Source organism: Solea solea, chromosome 9 (assembly GCF_958295425.1).
Source record: "Solea solea chromosome 9, fSolSol10.1, whole genome shotgun sequence".
Taxonomy (NCBI): Eukaryota; Metazoa; Chordata; class Actinopteri; order Pleuronectiformes; family Soleidae; genus Solea; species Solea solea.
In genome coordinates, this window is record NC_081142.1 from 13,952,427 (window position 1) to 13,973,909 (window position 21,483).

Genomic DNA, 21,483 nt, shown 5'->3' on the forward strand with positions numbered 1-21,483 from the left:
CAGCATTATTAGTACTTTGATGTTCTGTACGTTGTGTTACCTGGTTTATGGAGGACAAACGACAGTAAGTTACATGCACTGAGATTTCAGCGGGTTTTTACATTTTGAGAAGCATTTAACTTGCCGTTAACTTTCACTCTACTCTGTGCTAACACACAAGATACAGAACTGAGCAGGAGGAAAGGAGGGAAATGATGGAGAAACGCACTAAAAACACACACTGACCTGAAATAAGACAAATGTTGCTCCAAATGAAAAGTGGAGCAAACAATGGCTACTGTTCAATCTAATCATGCCAGCATGGAATCGTGGGAATCGCATAATCGTATTTCACACCACACATGACATTACTCACGCTGAGAAGAAATGTATTAATCTATGAATCTATCACACGAAGGCAGATTGTGCTGCGTAGTTCACTCATACAGCTGCCTTGAATCATCAGCCAATCAGAAAATGGCATTTCTTGTTGCCGGAAGTACTCAAAGAGAGATTTGAATATATAATTATTACATTATTGTATCACAGTGACATCGGGCAAACAGCAGAGTGATTTACAATTCATGTACCTTGAATTCCTAACACTGTAATTGACACACTGATAGAATGCAAAGCTATTTTCTTTTCTTTTCTAAAAGTAAATCTGATATGTTGACATGTCTAGGTTAGTTTTCCATGAAAGCACCTGGGCCAGACTGTACTGTGAGAACAAGTAAACCTATAATATCTCTGCTTTTCACAAAACAACCTGTAGTTTATATGTTTACTTTCCGTCTGTCTCTGAACTGTATAATTACATAAGCAACACCACACACAATCATTAAGTTCCCTTGCAGTTGTTTGGTGATGAAATTCTGAGAAGATTCCTAGAATTACAACATTTTCAAAGACATCCCCCCTCACATTTGAAAACTAGATCCCGGTTCAGTATGTTCACAATTCACAAAGCGTCTCGTCTATTTGAAGAGCTCTTGAGAAAAACTGTTAAGAGTAGGGAGGAGGACTTTAAAGAGGCTTAAAAGTTTCTTAAGCAGAGGATAAAATGGTGTTATGAAGTTTTTTTTTTTCCCCCTTTGCCAGCATTTTTAAATAAGCGGTACAGCACTCACCTGTGCATGAAGAATCATGGTCTGTGTGCTGCAATCTCCCCACGGCACCTCATGCGAGTGCTTTTCACACTTTTTCCACACTGTTCACAGGTGCAGCACAACTAGAGGATTTGAGGTGTTGGTCTGCTGCACTCTGTTGTCTACATTCAATGACGGCAGCTAAAATGACCGGCAAAGTACATTTAAATCAGGGAACTATTTTAATGAAACAACTACCAGATTCCGAAATATCCTCCAAAATATATTCCATAATAGTCCTTGAAATACTTATACTTAATACTATTTAAATGTATTCAACAGATATTAATTACATGAAATTAACTGTTTTAAGGGAATGGGTCCACAGTGCTTTCTCATAGTGTGACGTACTGGATTTGTCTTTCATGTAAAATGCCAGTGTTCGTCTCTTGCTGTACATCTGTACATCGACACAATACGGTCAGTTTGATAATTTCACTGTATACCAAAAAAAAAACAAAACAAGTTCATAAATGCAGTGATGCTTAAACAGCAGCACAATCTGTCCGGAGAAACCTGGTTATCATTCATCAGTTTGGTTTCAAATAAATGGCACCGGGGGTTTGGCGAGTGCACAGCAAACTTTCAGGAAGGAAATGTAACAACCATCTGTGAAATAAATACATGAGAAGCAACACTGAGTGTCCAAAGATATATGGGCTGTAGGGTAAGCGAGGGATTCCCCAAGGGTTCTCTGGCCTGTCGATAGGCTACAGCCTTTCTGCTGGAATCCAGGCAGAGAGACAAGCCATCCATCAGGCCTCAACTCGCATTACATGAGGCAGAGGGAGAAAAAAACACAATGATTAATGTGCCTCCTCTGTGGTCAGTCTTTCTTCAGTACACACACATACACACAAAAGCAAAGGCCTCGGATGTGACAGCACTCACACACAAAAAATGCATGGAGTTTTAGACGCGGACCAACCTACACGGGTGTTTTGCAAAGACGCAGAAATACCTGCACGGCCACATCATCACCACAGGGCTACTGCAGTAGATGAGAATTGTCTGAGCTTGACCGCTTTCTTGGCTATAACCTCTGGGGTGAATGTAGGGGTATTGACTAAAAACTGAGACAACAAGCCTTTATTTATAAATGCCTCAACAAAGCCAACACAGCACAGCACAGAAACAACTACAACGATCACCAGGTTATTCAGCTCATGTCATGTTTTCTGTGCCTTAGCTCCACGGAGCATATGATCGGATTAATATTCATTTGAAACATAATTACTATACGCAAATCAAGAATTTATTATTAAGTATTGAGAAACTGCACCATGGTAATTATGTTCTTCACAGACAAAAAAAAACCTAAATTAAACACAAAATCACAAAAAGTCCAATCCCGTTATATCATGAGGAAAATATGAAAATGCAGGATTTTGTACCACTCAGTTTTAACTCTTAGCCTCCACTCAAGTCCTGAATACCTTAATATAATATTTGACAAAGACACACGACTGTCCCCACACAGTCCTTATAGCCCAAACAACTGATTAAATACAAAGAGAATCTGTGTCAGCTGTGAAAGAAAATGGGAGTTTGGCCAATGGATGCTCCACACCCAAGTGGATTCATAAGAATGATGGTGTACTCACGAGCCACACATTAATATGACCGCAGATCAATTGGCTTGTAAGCAGCCTGAAAGTATTGGCTGGGATTTTACAGCGCTGCAGAGATGGATTGATTAGCAAACCTCACATCCTGTCATAAGTAAAAATACCATTTAGGCACTGAATGGAGCGATCACATGATTTCAGATGATTACTAATAATTATTACGGCATTGTTTGAATAGAATTTTTACTATTTTATGTCCACAATTATAAAACCAACATATTGACATCAGTCACAGGTGTTAAGTGAATTATTAATTACAGATGAACTTAATTCAAAATAGTTAAATTGTACATATAACTCTTGCCTTTGCAGCAAGACGACCCGGGTTCACGACCTGGTCGGAACAAAGTCCAAAAACATGCAATATGGGGATTAGGTAAATTGGACACTAAACTGACCATGTGAATGTGAGAGTGAATGGTTGTCTCTATATGGCCCTGTGATGGACTGACAATCTGTCCAGGGTGTACGCCGCCTATCGTCCTATGTCAGCTGAGATTGGCACAGCACCCCCCCCGCGATCGTCATGTGGAGGATAAAGCGGTAGAAGATGGATGGATGGATGAATATTGCACATATGAATAGGCTGAACTATTCTATAAAACATACATTCATCCTGTATAGTCACACTTGACTACTTGTGCGTAAGCGTGTGATGAATAGGACTGAAAAGGTACACAATGGTGGATGATGTATTTTCGTCTAGTTTGATGACAAGCGTCGCAGAAACAATACAAATCTATACAAGAGCCACACAGGAAAAACAGGATTTGTTCAAGAATATATTCGATGACAACAAATGAATTACTACATTTAAAAAACTATCGCCAAAGACATTCTCTGCTAAATAAGAAAAATGAACTCGACATAAGGATTTAAGTGCCTCATTTAATGACTTCCTTTTTGTTTCCATCAACTGCTCATTATTATTTTTTTGTGTAAAGCACTTTCTGTTCTACATTAGAGTTTTTTCCATTAATTCCCTCTACTTTAATTTGTTCAGACACAATGGATATTTATTTCTCAAAAAAACTGCTCCATGTTGTTACCTCAAAGAAGAAAGTTTGGGGCGTGTATTGAAATGGCAGTAGGTTTGACATATCAGAGCCAATATTGGAAAAATATCCAGTGCTATCCAGGCTAGAGTGGTTTTAAGGACCATTCTGTCTGTTACTCTGTCCCATTCTGGGCGGGGCGCTGCTGGCCCCAGGCCCCGGACCATCAGTCAAGCTGATGTATAGGTCCACAGGGTACAAATGAAACCTGTCACAACAAGGGTAATGATGTCAGAGTCACTATAGCTCACCACTGGAGAGGCAGAGGGAGGGAGAGACGAGTGGGTATAGGAGGATGTGAAGAAGAGAAGGGAGATGAATGGAAAGAATGGTAGGACGAGGGTGAGCTGGAAAGTACAGGAGGAGAGAAGGAGGGCAAGAGGGAAAGCAGAGCAAGGACAAAAAAAAAGGAATGAAAGAACAGGGGGGGGGGATAAAAGAGCTTGAACAAGACACAGAAAAGGAGCTAACTGAGGAACGGGAGCAGATGAAGTGGAGAAGGAAGGTTAAGAAAGTAGTCAGTGAATGAAAAGCTGGAGAAGACGTGATCAAACAGTGAATAAACCAAACAGAGAGGTGAGGAAAGACACGTTTAATGCAAATGAGGTGTGTGTGTGGATTGAAGGTAAAGACATGTCAGAAGGTAAGGAACCGCAAGGGCTGGACGTGAGGAAGAAATAGCTCTTTTCCCTCCTCACATCCCTCCATTGCTGAAGAGATGTGAAGCAGTGAAAATTGAGTAGAGAAGAAAGTGTGAATGAAAGGCGGGGGGAGATTCACAGTGGAGGAGAGGGAATAAAGAGTGAATCTCTATTTCTATTCGTGAAACTTCATCCTTGACCTTGTGACGAGAATTTGAAGGTCCCCCAACTAGCGCTACCTCTCTCTCGTTGATCATTCGTTGACTCTCTTGGACAATCAATCGTTGACATTCACAAAAATGTGGCGTCTTCCACAAATACCCAGTGGCGTCCAACTGTCTATCCACTCCCCATCCATCTTCCCATAAAAAAGTGGTTATGGTTATCCTAAGGACACTATCTGGGAGTGTCACCCACATATAACATCTGTGCACACAGCTTATGAAGCCCCAGACTTTCTGCTTTATTGTTTGGTGACAGTACACTGACTATGAGACGATGACAAGAGCAAAGCATTACTTCCTGCGATGCAATATAAGGCCACTTTATGAAGAGAGGAGTTGGAGTTGAAATTACCGCCACAAAAAAGGCCCAAACATCATATTATTTTTACAAAGACACAGTAGGGCACACAGGTGTTGAGCGCGAGCTGTCTGCGGGAATAACAAGGGAACACGCGGTGCACGAGAATGCCTCTGAACTGTGTCCACACACAAGTGAACATGGACAGCTTTAGAAAATGACCTGTGTCTTCTCTCCCTCCCTCTCTTGTAGTATCCCTGTACTTTCTCTCTCTCCAATATATCTGTGTTGCCTCAACCTGTGTCTGGCTCTCTCCCTGTCCTCATTGTCCATTATCATTGACATGATCCTTTCCGTCACACTCTCTCCACTGTCTCTCTCTCTCACACACACACACACACACACACACACCCTGCATCTTCCCAGCTTCCCCCCCTCTCTGGCAATCTCTCCATATCAAGACGTGGCCACTAATGGAATGAAATTCTTGTGGAAGAAGCAACAGTCATTTAGAGATTAATGTCAAGCCTGGCATTCTGAAGGGCAGTCAGCCCAAGCTATGTGTGTGTGTGTGTCTCTCTCTCTGTGTGTGTGTGTGTGTGTGTCCAGTAAAGAACATGCACATGTCATCCCTGCAAAGATTCCCTCTTTATTATCAGCCATTAGGCAAAGACTCAGAGAGTGAGGAAGCAGGAGAGTGGGTTCGCTGGCTGGCCCATAAAAGCACATATCTTGCCTTGTCACTTTCATCTCAGCAACCGCTAGATAGCCATTAAATCCTGGGACTTTCATCAATTAACATACTTCACTTTGTGCACACCTATTAATATGCTCTTCACTGTGTGTGAAATATGCCTTTTCGCTGCAACAATGGTCCACTCCGACAAATGCCAGCTTTTTAAATCACACGTTATCTTTTAAATGTGTATTTTTTCTGAAGGGAATCTTAACCATGAGAGGGTAGTGAGTCAGCAGTGAATGAGCATTGCAAACCATAGAGAGGTGGACCGATCGACCATCTGTCCGCACCGCATCAACCGCTAAGATTCTGAGTTTACTTGTGTGCATGGCTTCATTATGGATCCGTGGATCAAAATGTCTAAATGGCACATCAGTAAGGTATTTAAACTTCTGTGTCCAAAGTGGGAATTTCAAACCGATTGCTTCAGGTGAGAAAAAATGTGCCTGACATGGTGAGGAAATGCGTGGTTTCCACCGATCAATTCTGAACCATCTATCCATGCCTTAACTACACTGAGGATCCATATGTTCATCAGGGGGGTACAAAAAGCTCATTTCTGTGGATCGTGGGAGAAAACTATCCAGAGGAAACACTCAATGAATAAACACAACCAACCAATTTGTTCCTAGACATTTCCTGAAAAAGAAGAAAAGAAAGTGGAGCTGCATTAACAGGTAGGGCCAAACTTAATGAAGTATGAAACTCGATTTCTGGCAACAGGAAAAAAAAAACATTTCTCCTTCTCGGAGTAAAGGTTAAATAAGAACATAAACGGTGTGGTTGGACTTGTGGTTTCTAGAAGTCGAATTAAACGGCAAATAACATTAAATGCTTAGGACTTTTTTTCATATTGAATTTTACATGAATATTATGGAAATATTATAAATGTATTTGGTCAAATACGCACAAACTAATAGAAATATATTAGACTTATGCATTTGGTTCAAAAAACGTAACATCAAACACAAAAGGAGACGTACATGTATAATACATGCGTACAAGCACTTCATTCCTAAATGTACCAGTCATGGGGAAGACGATTTGTGTAGCCCTGGGACCACAATAAGATCAATCAATAGCACATGAGCGTATTTATTGTCCTCTCCCGCAACTGATCATTCAAATTCTTCCTTCTGCAGTGGAAACGGAGGATGGACATGCATATAAACGCTCTAATATTGAACAGCAAAGTAATCTGAGGGGCTTACACTGACAAATAAACATGCATAGCAGACTGAGGAATAATTGCAGAAGTTAATACAGCAAAGGCACCACATACACACCAACAGGAAGACACACAAAGAACACACATTAACCGGTATGTCAGAATCTAAACGACAAAAAGAAGCACAAGGCCCCTCGACAAAACATCTCCATCGCAGAGAAAAGCCCCTTTGAACATCTGCGGCGTGCGCTCATGTGCAGGCAGCGAGAGCGGCAGCGTGAGCCTTTAAATATTTAATGGCCGTGTCTGATGGTCATAATTGCTTTAGGAAAACAAAGGACTCCGGTGACAAAAAAGCACAACAGAGGTTAAAGCCACTTCTCAGAGAGACAGGACAAGCTGTTCAGAGTCAAGCGAGGAAAAGAGGGAATGCACAGTGAATGAAGGAAGGAAGGAAGGCACTGAGATGTATAAAAAATTTAGACACGTGACTACCAATGGTAAGAGGGACTGGTGTTTGACCCAGAACAGTATAGAGCCACGCCGTAACATGGTGTGCTGTGAAATATATAACACAGAATCTAGGTTAGATATTTTCAACCCACGTTTTGGAAGCCTTAACCCAACAAAGTAGTCACATTTCCCTTTTTTTTGGTAGGAAACCCTGCTGGGTTATATAATAATAATCCATGGCATGCTTTAGTTTTGCCATTTCAATTGAATCTATTAATTTTCGCAGTATACTTGCAAATGTTTGACTCACTGGTTTTGTTGGCCAATGCGCACGCTGTTCCCGTTTCGGAACGTCTTGTGTAACACCATGTAGAGCGCACACGGTGTGTGCTGATAACGCTGAAAAACACATTACACGAAGCTGGCTTATCTATCAAACATTACTTGTGTTTAAACTCAATTGCATTTGGTTTCCGGCATTCAGTGTGCTCGAAAAATACATTAAAAAAAAAAGGAAAAAAAAAAATCCAACTGTGTGCTTTTTCTCAAATGTGTTTGCTAAACGTTTCATTGGGAAACCATTTTCTTCTGAAGCACATTTGCCATCTGTCTGTTGCCTGTCACTCCTGCCCGCTATCGCAGGAGGAAGTACGCCTGCAGTCATGGATGAGATTCACCTGCTCATGACCACAGTGAAATGGATAAAAAGACCCAGTAGTGATGTGGGGAGGTGAGGCAATCATAACAGATCTACGTGCAAATGTATTACTTAGAGCTACGAAGGACGCAGAGAAGTGTCAGTCAAACAAAACACTCAAGCTTCCTACTGTACATCTGAAGTACATCACTATGGCATCAGGTTGAATTTTGCATCTTTCCTGGGTGTATTTATTAATCACTTAATAGTAAACGTCGTGGATATGCATTTAAATGAAGAAAGAAAGTAGTCATTTCTAAGCCATTGCATGTAAATTTGTAATTTAACATAATCTATATTTAGTTGAGGCCTTTACTTCGTAAAACACGGAGGAATCTTTAGGGCGGGAGTCGAAACAACCAGGACATTAACGTCACAGGATATCAGTGCGGAATGGGATGGTGCTGAGGTGTAGGAGAAGAGAAGAGGAATGATGGACAAGGAGCAGGAGGGAAAAATTAACTCAATTGACATGAAACAGGAGCAGGCAGCCAGATAACTACAGTGCCTTTTCCCTGTGTCAATTAAAACAGCACTTTACAAAGACAGGTTGAGAGGGAGATGGCAGAGGACTTGCTGAGCTGCGCTGGTGCAGCACAGAGGTCAACATTTCAGCTCACCCTGTCTTCCTGCTGCCATCTTTCCGAGTGTTTTAGAACTCAGAGTCTGGCCACTGGTGCAGCGCTGAGCTGCTTTTCTTTTCGAACATTGAAAACTGCATGCAGGACCTCTTTGACTCAATGACTGTAAACATATACGGGGGAAAAGGATGACATGGGGAAATGTCTTCCATCACTGGGAAAGACAAAGCGGTGAACGAGACAGATTACAGATTTGTAAAAAATGGGCACTCCTTTGAGGGGTTTGTCAGAGACCTCCAGGATCTGTAGTGAAACAGAAAAGAATGGATGGGAAATGAGAAATGGCATAGGCGGCAGAAAAAAGTGTCCAAGAGAGAGACGGGGGAATAAAAAATGAGAAGAACGGGGGCAAAGAGTGGCAGAGGGCAGGAGGGAGGCAGATGGAGAATAAGAAGCAAATAGGTTCACCTCTCATTAGCTCGCCTGCCACACTCTGTGCCACAAAACAATGCACCACCCAAGGACATGAATTAAACAGAGAGCCAACTACCTCAGAGGAAAGCAGCGCTGCCAGCACTTAGCCAGGCCTCATAAACAACCAGCTCACATTTGTCACTTCCTCTTCACCCAACAAAGCGACAGAAGAAATAAATTACCTTTAAGTAGACGTTGTTTTTCCTTTCCCTCAGAATCCTGTTCTCACCTCTGAGCCAACAAACCATCAAAACAGCAAAAATAATAAAAAAAATTAAATTAAAATCAACACAATATACAAATTGGGGCCTTTTGTTAGTAGTCACAGTGGCAGCAGCAGCTAGCAGAGAAATCCTACAAATCCTTCAGACTCTGGTCCTTAAATAACATAAAAAAAGGACAATTGTGATCATCTTTAATTTGATACTCAAACAAACAAAAAACCTCTGACCATAAGATGGTCAAGGCGTGTAAGACGGGCCAATGCTTTTGCAATAGGTCGACTCACTGTTCCAACAAAAGCTGAGCTGTATTCAAGCGGTGTGCTCAACGTACACATGGTGTTTTGCAAAAGCCTCCATGTTAACTGTGCCATCTGTGTTCTCATACTGAGACACTACCATAGCACTGTCCATATATACAGGCACAGCAGCCAAAAACTACTATTCTGCTCTATGCAGATTAAATGGGGGTTTTGTACACTGAAATGTACAATATGACAACTAAAGGCAACAAACTGGATTTTATCTCTTGGCGTTATTAGAATCAGAATACTTTATTAATCCCTGCGGGGAAATTGCGTTTGTTACACTCAAGTTTCACTTACACATTAGAGTCGGAATTCAAAGAGGGTTTCCTGCGACTGGATTAGTTCCCAGTTTTACATCTGCAAAATGCATCAAATGAAAGTTAAACATCGGACTAGTGTCAGATGTTATGAAAGAAGACGTACAGATTCATTCACAAGCATGTTTACTGCCCCATGTCCAGGAGGTCTACAGTGTGAGCTGAACCAGCTCTCCCCCCCCAAAAAAAAATAAAAATAAAACTCTCCATCAATCCCCCCCTTCATTATGTGTAATTTCCCCACAGCTGGGATACCCTCCCTCTCAGCCATTATCTCTAGACCCTCCCTCAAAAGGGGAGAAAAAAAGACAAGACACAGTTTCCTAACATGCCAGAAATGCCTGAACAGCCACGACCACATGTCTATCGACAGTCAGACCCGACTCTGTTGTACAGGGATCACAAAACCCAGAGCAGCTGCATGACTGCATCACCCACAGGGCCACCCACCCACACAAAGACGTGCACATGGAAACATTCGGTAACCGCTCCCCCTCCTCAGTTCATGATCTTTGCTGTCTCATTAGAGCGGAACAATAATCCCCCTTGACACACAAAAATGACAAAGTGGGGAAGATTTTCCTCCCCAATGTAATCATAGTAAAGACCACTTTGGCAGTGCCCCTGCCATCAGTCTACTTTTGAGCCAGCCTCGAGAGAAAACACAGGTTTGTTAATCAAGGGAAGGCAAAACAATTACTAGAATCCAATAATCAATGCCTGTGGACAAACAATAAATCCTTAGTGGTTGCTTCAGAGATGGTGTGAAATGGGGTCCAACTAATTCAACAGACGTCTACTAGTATGCTATCGTTCGCTAATAGTTTTGCCGCTCCATCGTTTAGCCAATCTGATTAGACTCTTTTACGCAGGGTATGTAGCCGTTTTCTTCTGTTAGACCAGCAGCTCAATCTCTCCGAGTTACACATTATTTGTGAGTGTCTTCGCTTTGTTTTGACTCTAAATCAGCGGCGATTGCTCTGAGACAGCAAGTGAAGTTCAGCTTCCTCTAAAATGACATGAAAAAATATGTATTTGTTTAATTCACATTTCAATACTGAACGGGCACTAGAACGCAATTAGGACATGTCATTGTTTTTTTCAGAATCGGCTGTTTACACGGGTGACAATAATTTTCATACTCCCGTAGCAGCCTCCGCATTGAAACCACTTAAAGCTCAGCTTCAACTGTTTTCTATGGGACGGCACCAAATAGGTTTCCAGGGAAGCTCAGCTTCTCTGGGAGTCAATGAAGCAGTGGGTGGGCGTGGACGCTGGGCTTTTGCATGATAATTGGAGGACCTGTTTGAAGGCGAAACCTGTTTTTGATTGACAGTGTTTTCTGCCTCAGTCTGCAGACAAATAGCTGGTCGTTATTTGCTCGGCAATACAGCCCATTTTCATTTGTACATATACACTGTAAATAAAAACAGTATTATAGCACTTCAGTTTTACAAAAGTCTTGTTCTAATTATTCGTTTGGAGAATTTATGTAAGAATTTCTGTATAAATGATTGGGCGGCCTGAAATGAACTTCACCTGTTTCAAAGACCCGAAACCTCCACTGCTCTAAATATAATCAAATAGCTTTGAAGAGGCAGATAAAAGATAAATGCCAGAGGGACATCCACAATTCAGCACTAATATAAACTACACTAAATAAAGAAGTACTTGAACGATGGCTAATCCGACATTAGGTGGAAATTTACATAATGAAACTTTAGTAAAGGGTTGGATTCCTCATAAATCAATCCTCTCAAGTGTTGCCACCCATATCACTCAGTCATAAAGATGGAATTTTCAATTCCAGTTGTCTTCCATTGCATCAGACATTCGGATTCGGCAGCAGGCGATGGGTGGAAATCCTAACAGGGTGCTGGGAATTACAGCAATAGGAGGGGAGCTTGATGGTAAATGCCAGGGGAATCAGGTAAGACAAATCTGCCTGGATTTATGAGAGCCGTGTGTGAGCTGCAAATAGAAGAATATAGACCAGGCAAATAGTGGGGAGTTAATGATATGTAGCTCTGAGTGAACAGTTTCATTATGCTGCTAAAAAATGATGATATATTCATACTGACACCCTTTATGTTAATTATTGCTCAGTTCATAAACTCCACAGAAAGTGAAACTGACATAATTAAATTACATAGTGACCATGATTGCCTTTGACTTTGTCCTGGAAAGCACCACATTAAACCCAAGACCACTTTATTTTAATAAAGCAACAGTAACAATGATTGACTGTACAGGCAACCGTACCGACATGTCTCCACTTAGCACAATAACAACCATACATCTGCCATGATCAATAGCTGTTCATGCTTCCTTTAAAAAGGTCCCATCCTCAACACTCTTCCTGCCCATTTATTCCTGCCTCATTTCCAGTCATCTCTTCCTCCCCATCTCATCTATAATTCTCGCTTCATTCCTCGCTCATGCTCCCTTGTCTCCTCATCTTTTCTCCCAAACTTCCTCACTTACTATTTTCACCTACCTCCTTTCCTTAGATTCTTTATATAGTAACTTTCACCCATCCCCCCATTTGCCATGTCCTTAATCTTTCCTTCTCAATCCATTTCTTTTTCATCAATGCATTCATTTTCTTCTCACCATCCTCGTTCCTCGCCACATCTGTATATTTGTTTTATTCTTCCAATCTCATGTACCAAATTCCCTTCTCTTCATAGCTCCTTCGCCATCATGTTGCATAGTTTCATAGATTCCTGTCTGACCGGCTCTGTTCCAGCTCTCTTCCTTAATTTGTTTTTCATCCTTCCTTATCACCACTCTCTTCAACTGTCCTTTAATGTACATCTACACTGTTCTCATCACTCTTTCCTTTTCCCATTCACCGGCCCACCACCACCTTCATGCACCTCCACTCCTTATCATCCGCTACTGATCGACACATCTCCCTCCAGAAGATCCTCCTTCCATCTGCCGTTTCTCCTTCTCCACCTTCTGTGTCTCCTTTGCTCTCCCACAGTCCACAGTTCACAGGTTTCCCTTGGCTCATTGTTGCATCCTAACGGAAGCTTGCACAGCATTCTGCCGTAAATAATTGAAGAGGCCCCACATGGCAAGGCACGCACAGTCTAAATGGATTACTCTGGGAGAGATCAATGCTGGCCTGTGAGGGTTTTATTAGGGCCTGCAGATGAAACGTACAAGGCCACCACCGATGCTCTACTCTCTCCGTCTTAATTCTGCCCCGTTCTATCGTGTTTACATTCTCTCCACTCTCACTCCTCTCGCTCCTTGTCTGCATTTTCAAATACCAACCCACACCTGTGATGACACGGCCACACCTCCACCACAGGACCATAGCAGATGCCTTACTGTATAGATCTGAATTAAACATCAACGACTATCCAAGACACCGTATGAATCATTCATTCTTTAAGATGTCTACGACTGTGATGCAGGCTACTCGTAAACAGACAGGTCAGACAGTGTTTTGTTATCCCCTGCCGATGTTGAGATGCATCATCTTCGCTGACCTTCACTGTCTTCAGGTCCCACTCGCCAGCATTGGTGAGAAACATCCAGTAATACCCACTGGAGTTGTTGTGGGCAAGAAAACGGGAGGGGGGAAGTACAAATGCTACCGTGACCTTCAGTTGTGTGACCCTTGAGGGCAGGTGGCAGCTGCAAGCTTCACTCTCCACGAATATTTATATTGGTCTCATCCAGTGAAGGGTTTTATAATTATACGCTTTACAGAAGACGGCCATTCTGTAACCATGGAGTCTTTGTGGGGCTGTGCATCTTCGGACGCACAATTCAACTCAATTATGTTTAACATGTCAACCATTGGATTCATTGTCATGATGCATTGCATTATACATTTTCTGTATTAATACATGTGGCTACGTGAGAGCAACATGAGCTTCAATACTCATTGGGTAGGGGCACGTGGATTAGAAGTACAAAACTATGGTTTATGCAGTCAAGAAAGTCAACTAACAAAGTTACTTGGCTATAACCAGTTATGTGCATTCACTGCACTGAATGTCCATATTGTGATTATTTAACAATCCTTGGTTAGTTATTTCTTTCATAGAAGCTAAACGAAGAGGAGAACATTAACAACTTCCTTTCACCCCAGCAATGTGTAGTCTAGTCTTGTAATCTGTTTGACACACTACCTGTATCCACATTGCCCATCCCTTTTACTGCGAAGAGGCAAGAAACAGTGTGTGCTGAGAATTCACTATCACTTCTGTCACTACATCATTCAGTAAACTTGCTAGGAATGTGACTTTTCTTCGACATTTACTTATTTTTTCTGCCATAGTACAGCAGTAACAGGGAAGCAAAAGAAAGTGGGATTTTATTTTTTGTTAATGTCTACTGTTGCAGCAGAGATGAAAATTATTAATTCACATCCCTGACCTTCTGATATCTTTAAATGCAACAGCTCATGACCTCCTGCACGGATTTCACTTTGTGAACGTCAGGTAATTGTGTCAATAAACCTGTTAGCAGGGAATAGTTTGCACCTCAGGTTTTCCCTTTCATTGACGTGTGCCCTCTCGAGTACACCTAAACACGCTATGCGTTGGCATATTCTCAGGTAAACACACACGGGGTCACTGATATGGTCTCTTCATCATAGAGAATTGGACCATGACCAAGTGGCATTTTTCTATCCACTGTAAGTGCTTTTGTCATTACCCTGAAAACATCACAGCGCCCTCACAGGCGAGCGAGACACTGCCCGTTCACATTTCCAAGACTGAGACACTGACTGGCATGAAAAGACATTGATTTGCAGTTTGGTGTTTTAAAAAAAGAAGACCGTAAGAGAGGGGCCCTGAGGCTTTTGCCCCCATATTTTTCACATAAGTCATCTCTCTTAAATTTCGCTAGGATTGGCCATGTTCTTCCTCCTTGACATCTTGGCATGTAGGAAGAAAATGTGCACACATCAAAGCCATTAAAGTGTCAAGCTCCATGGTGAGCTCAAATCAGGTCAGAATGTCCATGGCAAAGTTGTGAATACTGCATTTTTTGCCCTCATTCTGGCAGTCAAGTCTTCCTCTCAAGAGCCTATATCCAAGCCATTTGAAATGACAAATTCATCATCAAAAGATGCAATGACACTTTCTTTCTTTGCCATTTTCAGCACTCATTTGCATATGGATTTTAACACCATATGTTTCCTGACAGGATTTACTGTACAACATGGCACAGCAGGACAGAAGGCTGAGCGGAAAAAAAGCTCTGTCACAGTATACCAACGTTCCTTTACTTTTATTTAATGATTAACTCACTCTAAATTACCTCAGCAGTGCCAACCACTGTTGTTTTGGTTACACACCTCAATCCCTTACTGCTTTTATTTACCCTGACAGTGCACATGTACTGAAAACAAATGACTCTGTGTTTGATTGTTGCTCAATGGGTGGAGGTGAGGATGGGATACTCCTGAAATTGACAGTATTCTATTTAGAATTTCAAATTGCCACAGGCAGAGAGGAAAAAAAAAAAGCTGGCGCTTATCTGTAGGTTACGATGAACAAGCGCTCTTATGCTGCAGAGCACAACGGCAAACCTCTCCATGAAGTGTGCTAATGATTACACATTTTCTCTCTCTCTATGCATTTGGACTTTACACAGTTCAGCCATTCATCCACAACCATTTCATCCGCCAAATGCACAGGCTTGGTGGGATGTAGATGCAGAGTGAGACTTACAGCTCATCTGGATAATGATACAGCCAAAGATTTGTTTTTGTCTGACTTTGTGGTAATTATTATTTATTTTTCTCCTCCTTATACTTATCAATCCCTTAAGGAAATTCTTTCTCAGCATTTAACCCATCCCTCTATTAGGAACCTTCCTAGAATTAGGAGCAGTGGGCAGCCACTGAGCAGTGCCCAGGGAGCAATGTGGGTTGGGTACCTTGCTAAGAGGTACCCAAGCCCTTTGACCTGGTGGGAACTCGAACCAACAACCCTCTGGTTACAAGCTAAGTTCCCTTTCCACTTGGCCATGGCTGCCCCAAACCAAACCCCAAACTGAACCGTGGCTTGTGTTTTTTACGGTTCTGTGCGGCATTCCTAATATCCACCTCATTACACACAGATATATATATATATACACATACACATACACACACATACATATATATATGTATATAATATATAATGCTAAACGGTCAAATCAAACCTAATCATTGCAATTTAAGACAAGGAAATAAAGAAGCCCAACAGTTCACACTAACAAGCAAACACTAGGCAAAAGTGGAGAGAAAAACAACTCTCTTATAACAGAAAAATAATCTCTGACAGAACCAGACTCAAAGATGTGTCTGCCTCGACGGGTTGAGGTGAGAGGAAAATAGGGCACAGAGGAGAGGTGATCGCTTCAAAGATGAAGCAATCTCATGCATACTGTACAAAATTATGCGCTTATTGATGGTAAATTAACCACCACCTCTAAAATATGACCCATGACCCCTGTGCACTCAAACAATTAAATAGGCTTCATACTTTTATCATTCTTATCCTTCTCAATTTAAATTGCAGTGCGATATAAAAAGATTAAAAAAAACACAATCCTCAACTCACAGTACATAAAAGGCTTCAAATGATTCATAAAATTCTAGGAAATTAAATAATAAGAAATCATTCATTTTAAATGATGGAGAACCCTAAGAGTGTGCAGCCTGTAGCCAGGTCCGGTGTGGGTGATTTCATTGCTCCATGAACAAACACTGGGGAGATGCTTCATAAAAAGACAAACGCCTATTAAGTCTGGGGACTGAAACACACAGACAGATCTGTGCTGAAGTGGTGATGCGAATTCACTCAAATATTAAATATGAAACCCCACGGGTGATGTCGAGCATAAAACGATGTAAGATCACAAAAGAAAACAGTGGAATGAATGAATGTGTCAAATTATGCATTACATAAGTCTGTAATGTTTCATCTCTGTGGTTCTTTCTTGAGGGGTGGGGGTGGGGGGCTCAAACTTCCCTCTATGATTGAAGAAAAGTGCATGCAAAGTGAAAAAGGGAAACTTAAAAAAAAAGAAGCATATAATTGGTTGCTGTTATAAGTGATTTGATGCTCTGTGTGCGTGCGTGCGTGCGTGTGTGCGCGCGCGTGTTGGAGACAAGAGAGAGGTGGGGTCACTCCACATTTCTCATGTGACGGAGCATCACAAGGAATTGTAATACACAGCAACATCATGAATTTGATTACATTACATTGCACTGCAAGCCTGTAAGCCATTTCCAGGCACCACACAAAGCTATAACTAAGTTACCACGGGTACAGAGAAAAATGAATAAAGCCATTTTCTTTTAACAACCCGAGCGCTGGAGCGATATTGTTCTCCCCCCTCTGTCTTTTATGAGCTTTGCGCTCACTGTGATCGAAGCAGGAGAACGGAACAAAATGGAAAATGCACAACTTCGATAATAGATTAGATTATTGTTTTTGTGGCAATTACTCAAACACGAATCTTCAAATAAAACTGCTGTCAAATCCTATAATAATGCACATCTCTGAGGCTTTGAGGTAATCCATCCAAATAATGTAGAGCACGAGCAATCTGGGCTCCTCTGCAGCGATTCAACTTCATTATATCATTTCTATTCAGATTTTTGTGTCTTTTTTTTTTTTTTACATAAACAAAACAGATGAACGTAAAGCAAAGACAGTGTCTCTTCTAATTTGAAAGTTTTAAACGGGGTGTTTTTATATTTCTTGACGTAAAGCGACTTCAAACACATTGTTGATACCCACGGAGGGAGCGTGAGTGTGAGACTGTATTTCAGGTCGGAGTGTCCGGCATTCAACAAGGGCATCAGCAGCGCTTACTGAAATAATAATAATAATAATAATAATAATACAAATAAAAAGTCGGCGTCATTGCTGCGCCTTCATATTCCACCTCAGTGGATCTATGGAAAACAGGAAAAACCCAAGTGGCGCACGTTGTAATCATCCTACACATGACACAGACAACGTGACGCGCGGTCCGTGGGGTGTTGACCACCATCACACTTCTCTAAAGTCCAACATGTTCACCTGTTCGCACTTGGGCCTCACGGAGGGAGGGGGAGGGAGAGAGAGGGACAGAGAGGGAGGGAGCGCGAGAGAGAGAGAGAGAGAGAGAGAGAGAGAGAGAGAAAGTATAGAAAACGGCATTTCCGATCGATGCCTGCCAACGGGATTGAATATGTCATGATCTAAAGGCATGGTCAGAAGTGGATGCAAGGATCCCCCCCCCCCCCCCTCCCCGCACACATAAACGCACCCACATCTCCGCCCGCAAAAAAAAGGATGATTCAGAAATACGCGTAAGTGTAAAACGCCTCCTTGAGATTTTTCGCTCCTCTCTGCGCAACAGAACCATCTGCGAATGTTTTTTTTTTTTTTTTTTTTTTAATTCTGAAAATCAATAGTGTCATTAACTCTCAGTGAAGGCATAGAAAGGGAAAAACGCAGTGCCTGTTGAGATCGGCACTCGGGATGATGGATATCCACCGTGCACAGGCAGCACATGCATTACAGTCTTCCTCCTCCACCAGCATCAGCACCAGCAGCCAGGAGCTCTGCGGTGGCAGAGGCAGGTCTGTCTCCCGCTGAGTCCGGGATGGATGATCGAGAATCTCTCCCTCCACACCGCAAAGCTCCGCAGCAGTTCGGACAAGAGTCTTTGTACCGCCATGTAAAATCGTGCCACTCTTTTGACACTTGCCTGTGTCTCTGCATGGGCGTTAAAATAGCAGAGTAACGCACGACTCCGTGCGCTCCTAGACCAAATGCACCCGTGACAATTTTTTGTGTTTTAGACAATATAAACATTTCAATTCGAAACAAAGACTAGAAAAACTGCCACTGACAAAAGTTGATCGAGAGAGAGAGAGGGGAAAACGGATTAGGAAGTGTGCCTACCTTTGCCAGCCTCGGAGTTCTTTTTTTTCTTTCTTCACGGCTTAAAAACCCTCACATCTTCATGGTTAAAACAAGCAATAATCCCCGATGTTGGCGTTAAATAACGTGCGTCCCTGCGGTGGGTCCAGTGAGGAGCGGTTCATAAGCTCCTCTGCCGGGTTCTTGAATATTTCAAAAAAAAAAAATCCACCCCGAGAGCGCAGGTTGTTCAGGACGCGTCTGGGCACGGCAGGAGGAGTCGCTCCCTCAGATGAAGCAGCCACCGTGCGTACTTGGAAAAACCAGAGCTCTCTTCGCGCAGGGAAGCTGAGGGAATGATGTCATGCGTAGGGCCCTCCCTCTCCAGCCAACTCTCAACTCACAGCTCTCTCCATCTTCTCTCCTCCACACCTCCGATCGCCTCCCCCTCCTTTATGGCACGTTTTTTTAATATTTGCACTGAGACAAAAGAGAGCGTAAATGTAGATTTAGCCTAATCTGACAATGAAATCTTGATTTGTGCATTCAGACTTTAACATTTTGCATTGATATAGTGTAATGCATTTCTTTTTTAAAGGCTGACCATTTGGCTTCACGGATATTTTTCTGTGCGCCTCTTGACGTGATGAAGTCAAACCGTTCCCTTACGCTTCACTGAAAGTGTCGTCCAGTAGCATCATCGGCCACTCTTTACGCGGGTTAAGGGGGGAGGGTAAATGACACTCACCAAGGCGCCCAAGTAAAAAAACACTTTCCCCTTGTATTATATGTGTTAGCCTATTAATTATGAGATTTCAACGTTTCAAACAAACAACATTCTATTTCCTTAATTTGACTAGACAGACAGACAATATCCAACGTTTTGTGCTAATTGTTTCATCATTAAACAAACAAACTTGCAAACCTCATGACAAAAACATCAGCTTTTCCTAAGGAGAAAGAACGTAAACGTCCTTATGAAGTATATTGTCAAAGATGAGAACGTAATAATAACGGTTTGAAGTTAATTCAAATGAATGTGTCTATAGCATCCTATAACCATGCTCTTATGTGCAAGAATTTTGGTTATTTTATTATAGTAGTTGACATGAAAGAATGAACATATTGGAGGATATACTGTCTGTCCACGGCCAAGAGGAAAGGAAATTGGGCTTATAACTATAGAGGGTTTCCAGGTTGCAAATCCCTTGATGGGTCAAGAGCTGAGGTGCCCTTGAGCAAGTCATCCAATCCCCATTGCTCGATGGGGTGCAGATGAGAGCTGCCCACTGCTCCTGTGCTTTTCTTGTGTTCATCGTGTTGAATTTCTATTATCGTGATCATCGCGAATGGAGAAAAAACATCAATATTTCATGTGAGTGAGTTGAACGTCCGGGCACGCAGTTGCTGTGGTGGTTTGCACTCTTGGCTTTGCAGCAATAAGACCTGCGTTCGAGTCCCAATTGGAACAAGAGCCTTTCATGCATGGGTTTCTCTGGGTTCTCCGGTTTCCTCCCACAGTCCAAATACATGCAATATGGGGATGAGGTAAATTGTTTTTTCCTAAGTATTTTGGTCGGGATAATCACCCCATGCCTATTTGTGTGTGTGTAAAAAGGATGGGTTAAATGCAGAGGTGAAATTGTGCGAAAAGAAAAATTCTAATTCTGTAAACATTGTGTTGCAACTGACTTTTCCTGTCAGAATTTGCAAGGAAACAGTCCTCCCAAGGACTCCCACGATCTCCCTGAATAAAAATTTAACTGTAGATCACACTGATGTAACACCGAATAAATCAAAACACATCTGGCAATTTGGTCTTTGACGTCTTGATCAATGAATTCTGCAAAGAAGGCCAGGACAAAGCCTGTACTTCTTCTCTTTCTGCAGTTTTGTATGTGGCTCTGTGTGACATGCTTACGTTTTATGTAGATGGTGCCATAATGTCACGCGCTGCGTTTGTTTCCAGGGGCTATGCTAATGTATTTATGAATACCAGTCTATTTTGGACAATTTGAAAACACCTTCACATTCATTTAAATTCACCACAATGGGTGAACAAGCTATATTTCCTACACCCTGGCTTCGCTGCTGGCTGCTCGCTGAAGGAAAAAAAAAAAATACTATAGGGTATTTAATCAATCAGTTTCAGCTGCAGGTTTTACTTAATCAAATATTTAAAGTGGTAGGGCTGCTTTCCTCCTCACAATATACAGCATTGGTGCACAGACATCCTCAGAAAATGCAGTCTATAGCTGGAGCCTGGCCATTCATGCTGCCCTTGATGCAATAATTTGTTATTTTGTCAATACTTGTTCTTTAAGGGAGGCTGTGTGTCTCAGGCAGGAAGTGGCTGTTTCTTAACCCTTGAAAATCCAGAGGATGTGTCTGTTGCTGCTCACTGAATATGTAGGTTTTATTCATATATGCATATACACACAGGTTATTGCATGTGGGCTGCAGGGAAATAAATAGGACAGGTCACTTACTTGGCAGTTCTTCAAAGGGCCACACACACACACGGACAAGCGCACCTGCGGGCATCACTGACTTCCACAAACTCAGTGGAAAAACTGCATTCCAAACTTGTAGAATGTATTTTTTTTTCTTTTTTTTATATTTTCACGTCTGAATGAACATAAAACAAATGACTCTAGAGCAGCACACGGTATAATG

General features: G+C 41.9%; 1 protein-coding gene across 1 annotated transcript in view; it reads right to left on the minus strand.

Moving 5' to 3' along the window:
• The window catches only part of ptprsa (protein tyrosine phosphatase receptor type Sa), a 202,433-nt gene extending 183,330 nt beyond the window's left edge, over positions 1-19,103 (minus strand). Inside the window, exon 1 of the mRNA XM_058638234.1 lies at positions 18,850-19,103. The gene's annotated coding sequence lies outside the window, so the exon portion shown is untranslated. The remainder of the gene's footprint in view (positions 1-18,849) is intronic.
• Between the last annotated feature and the right edge of the window lie 2,380 nt (positions 19,104-21,483).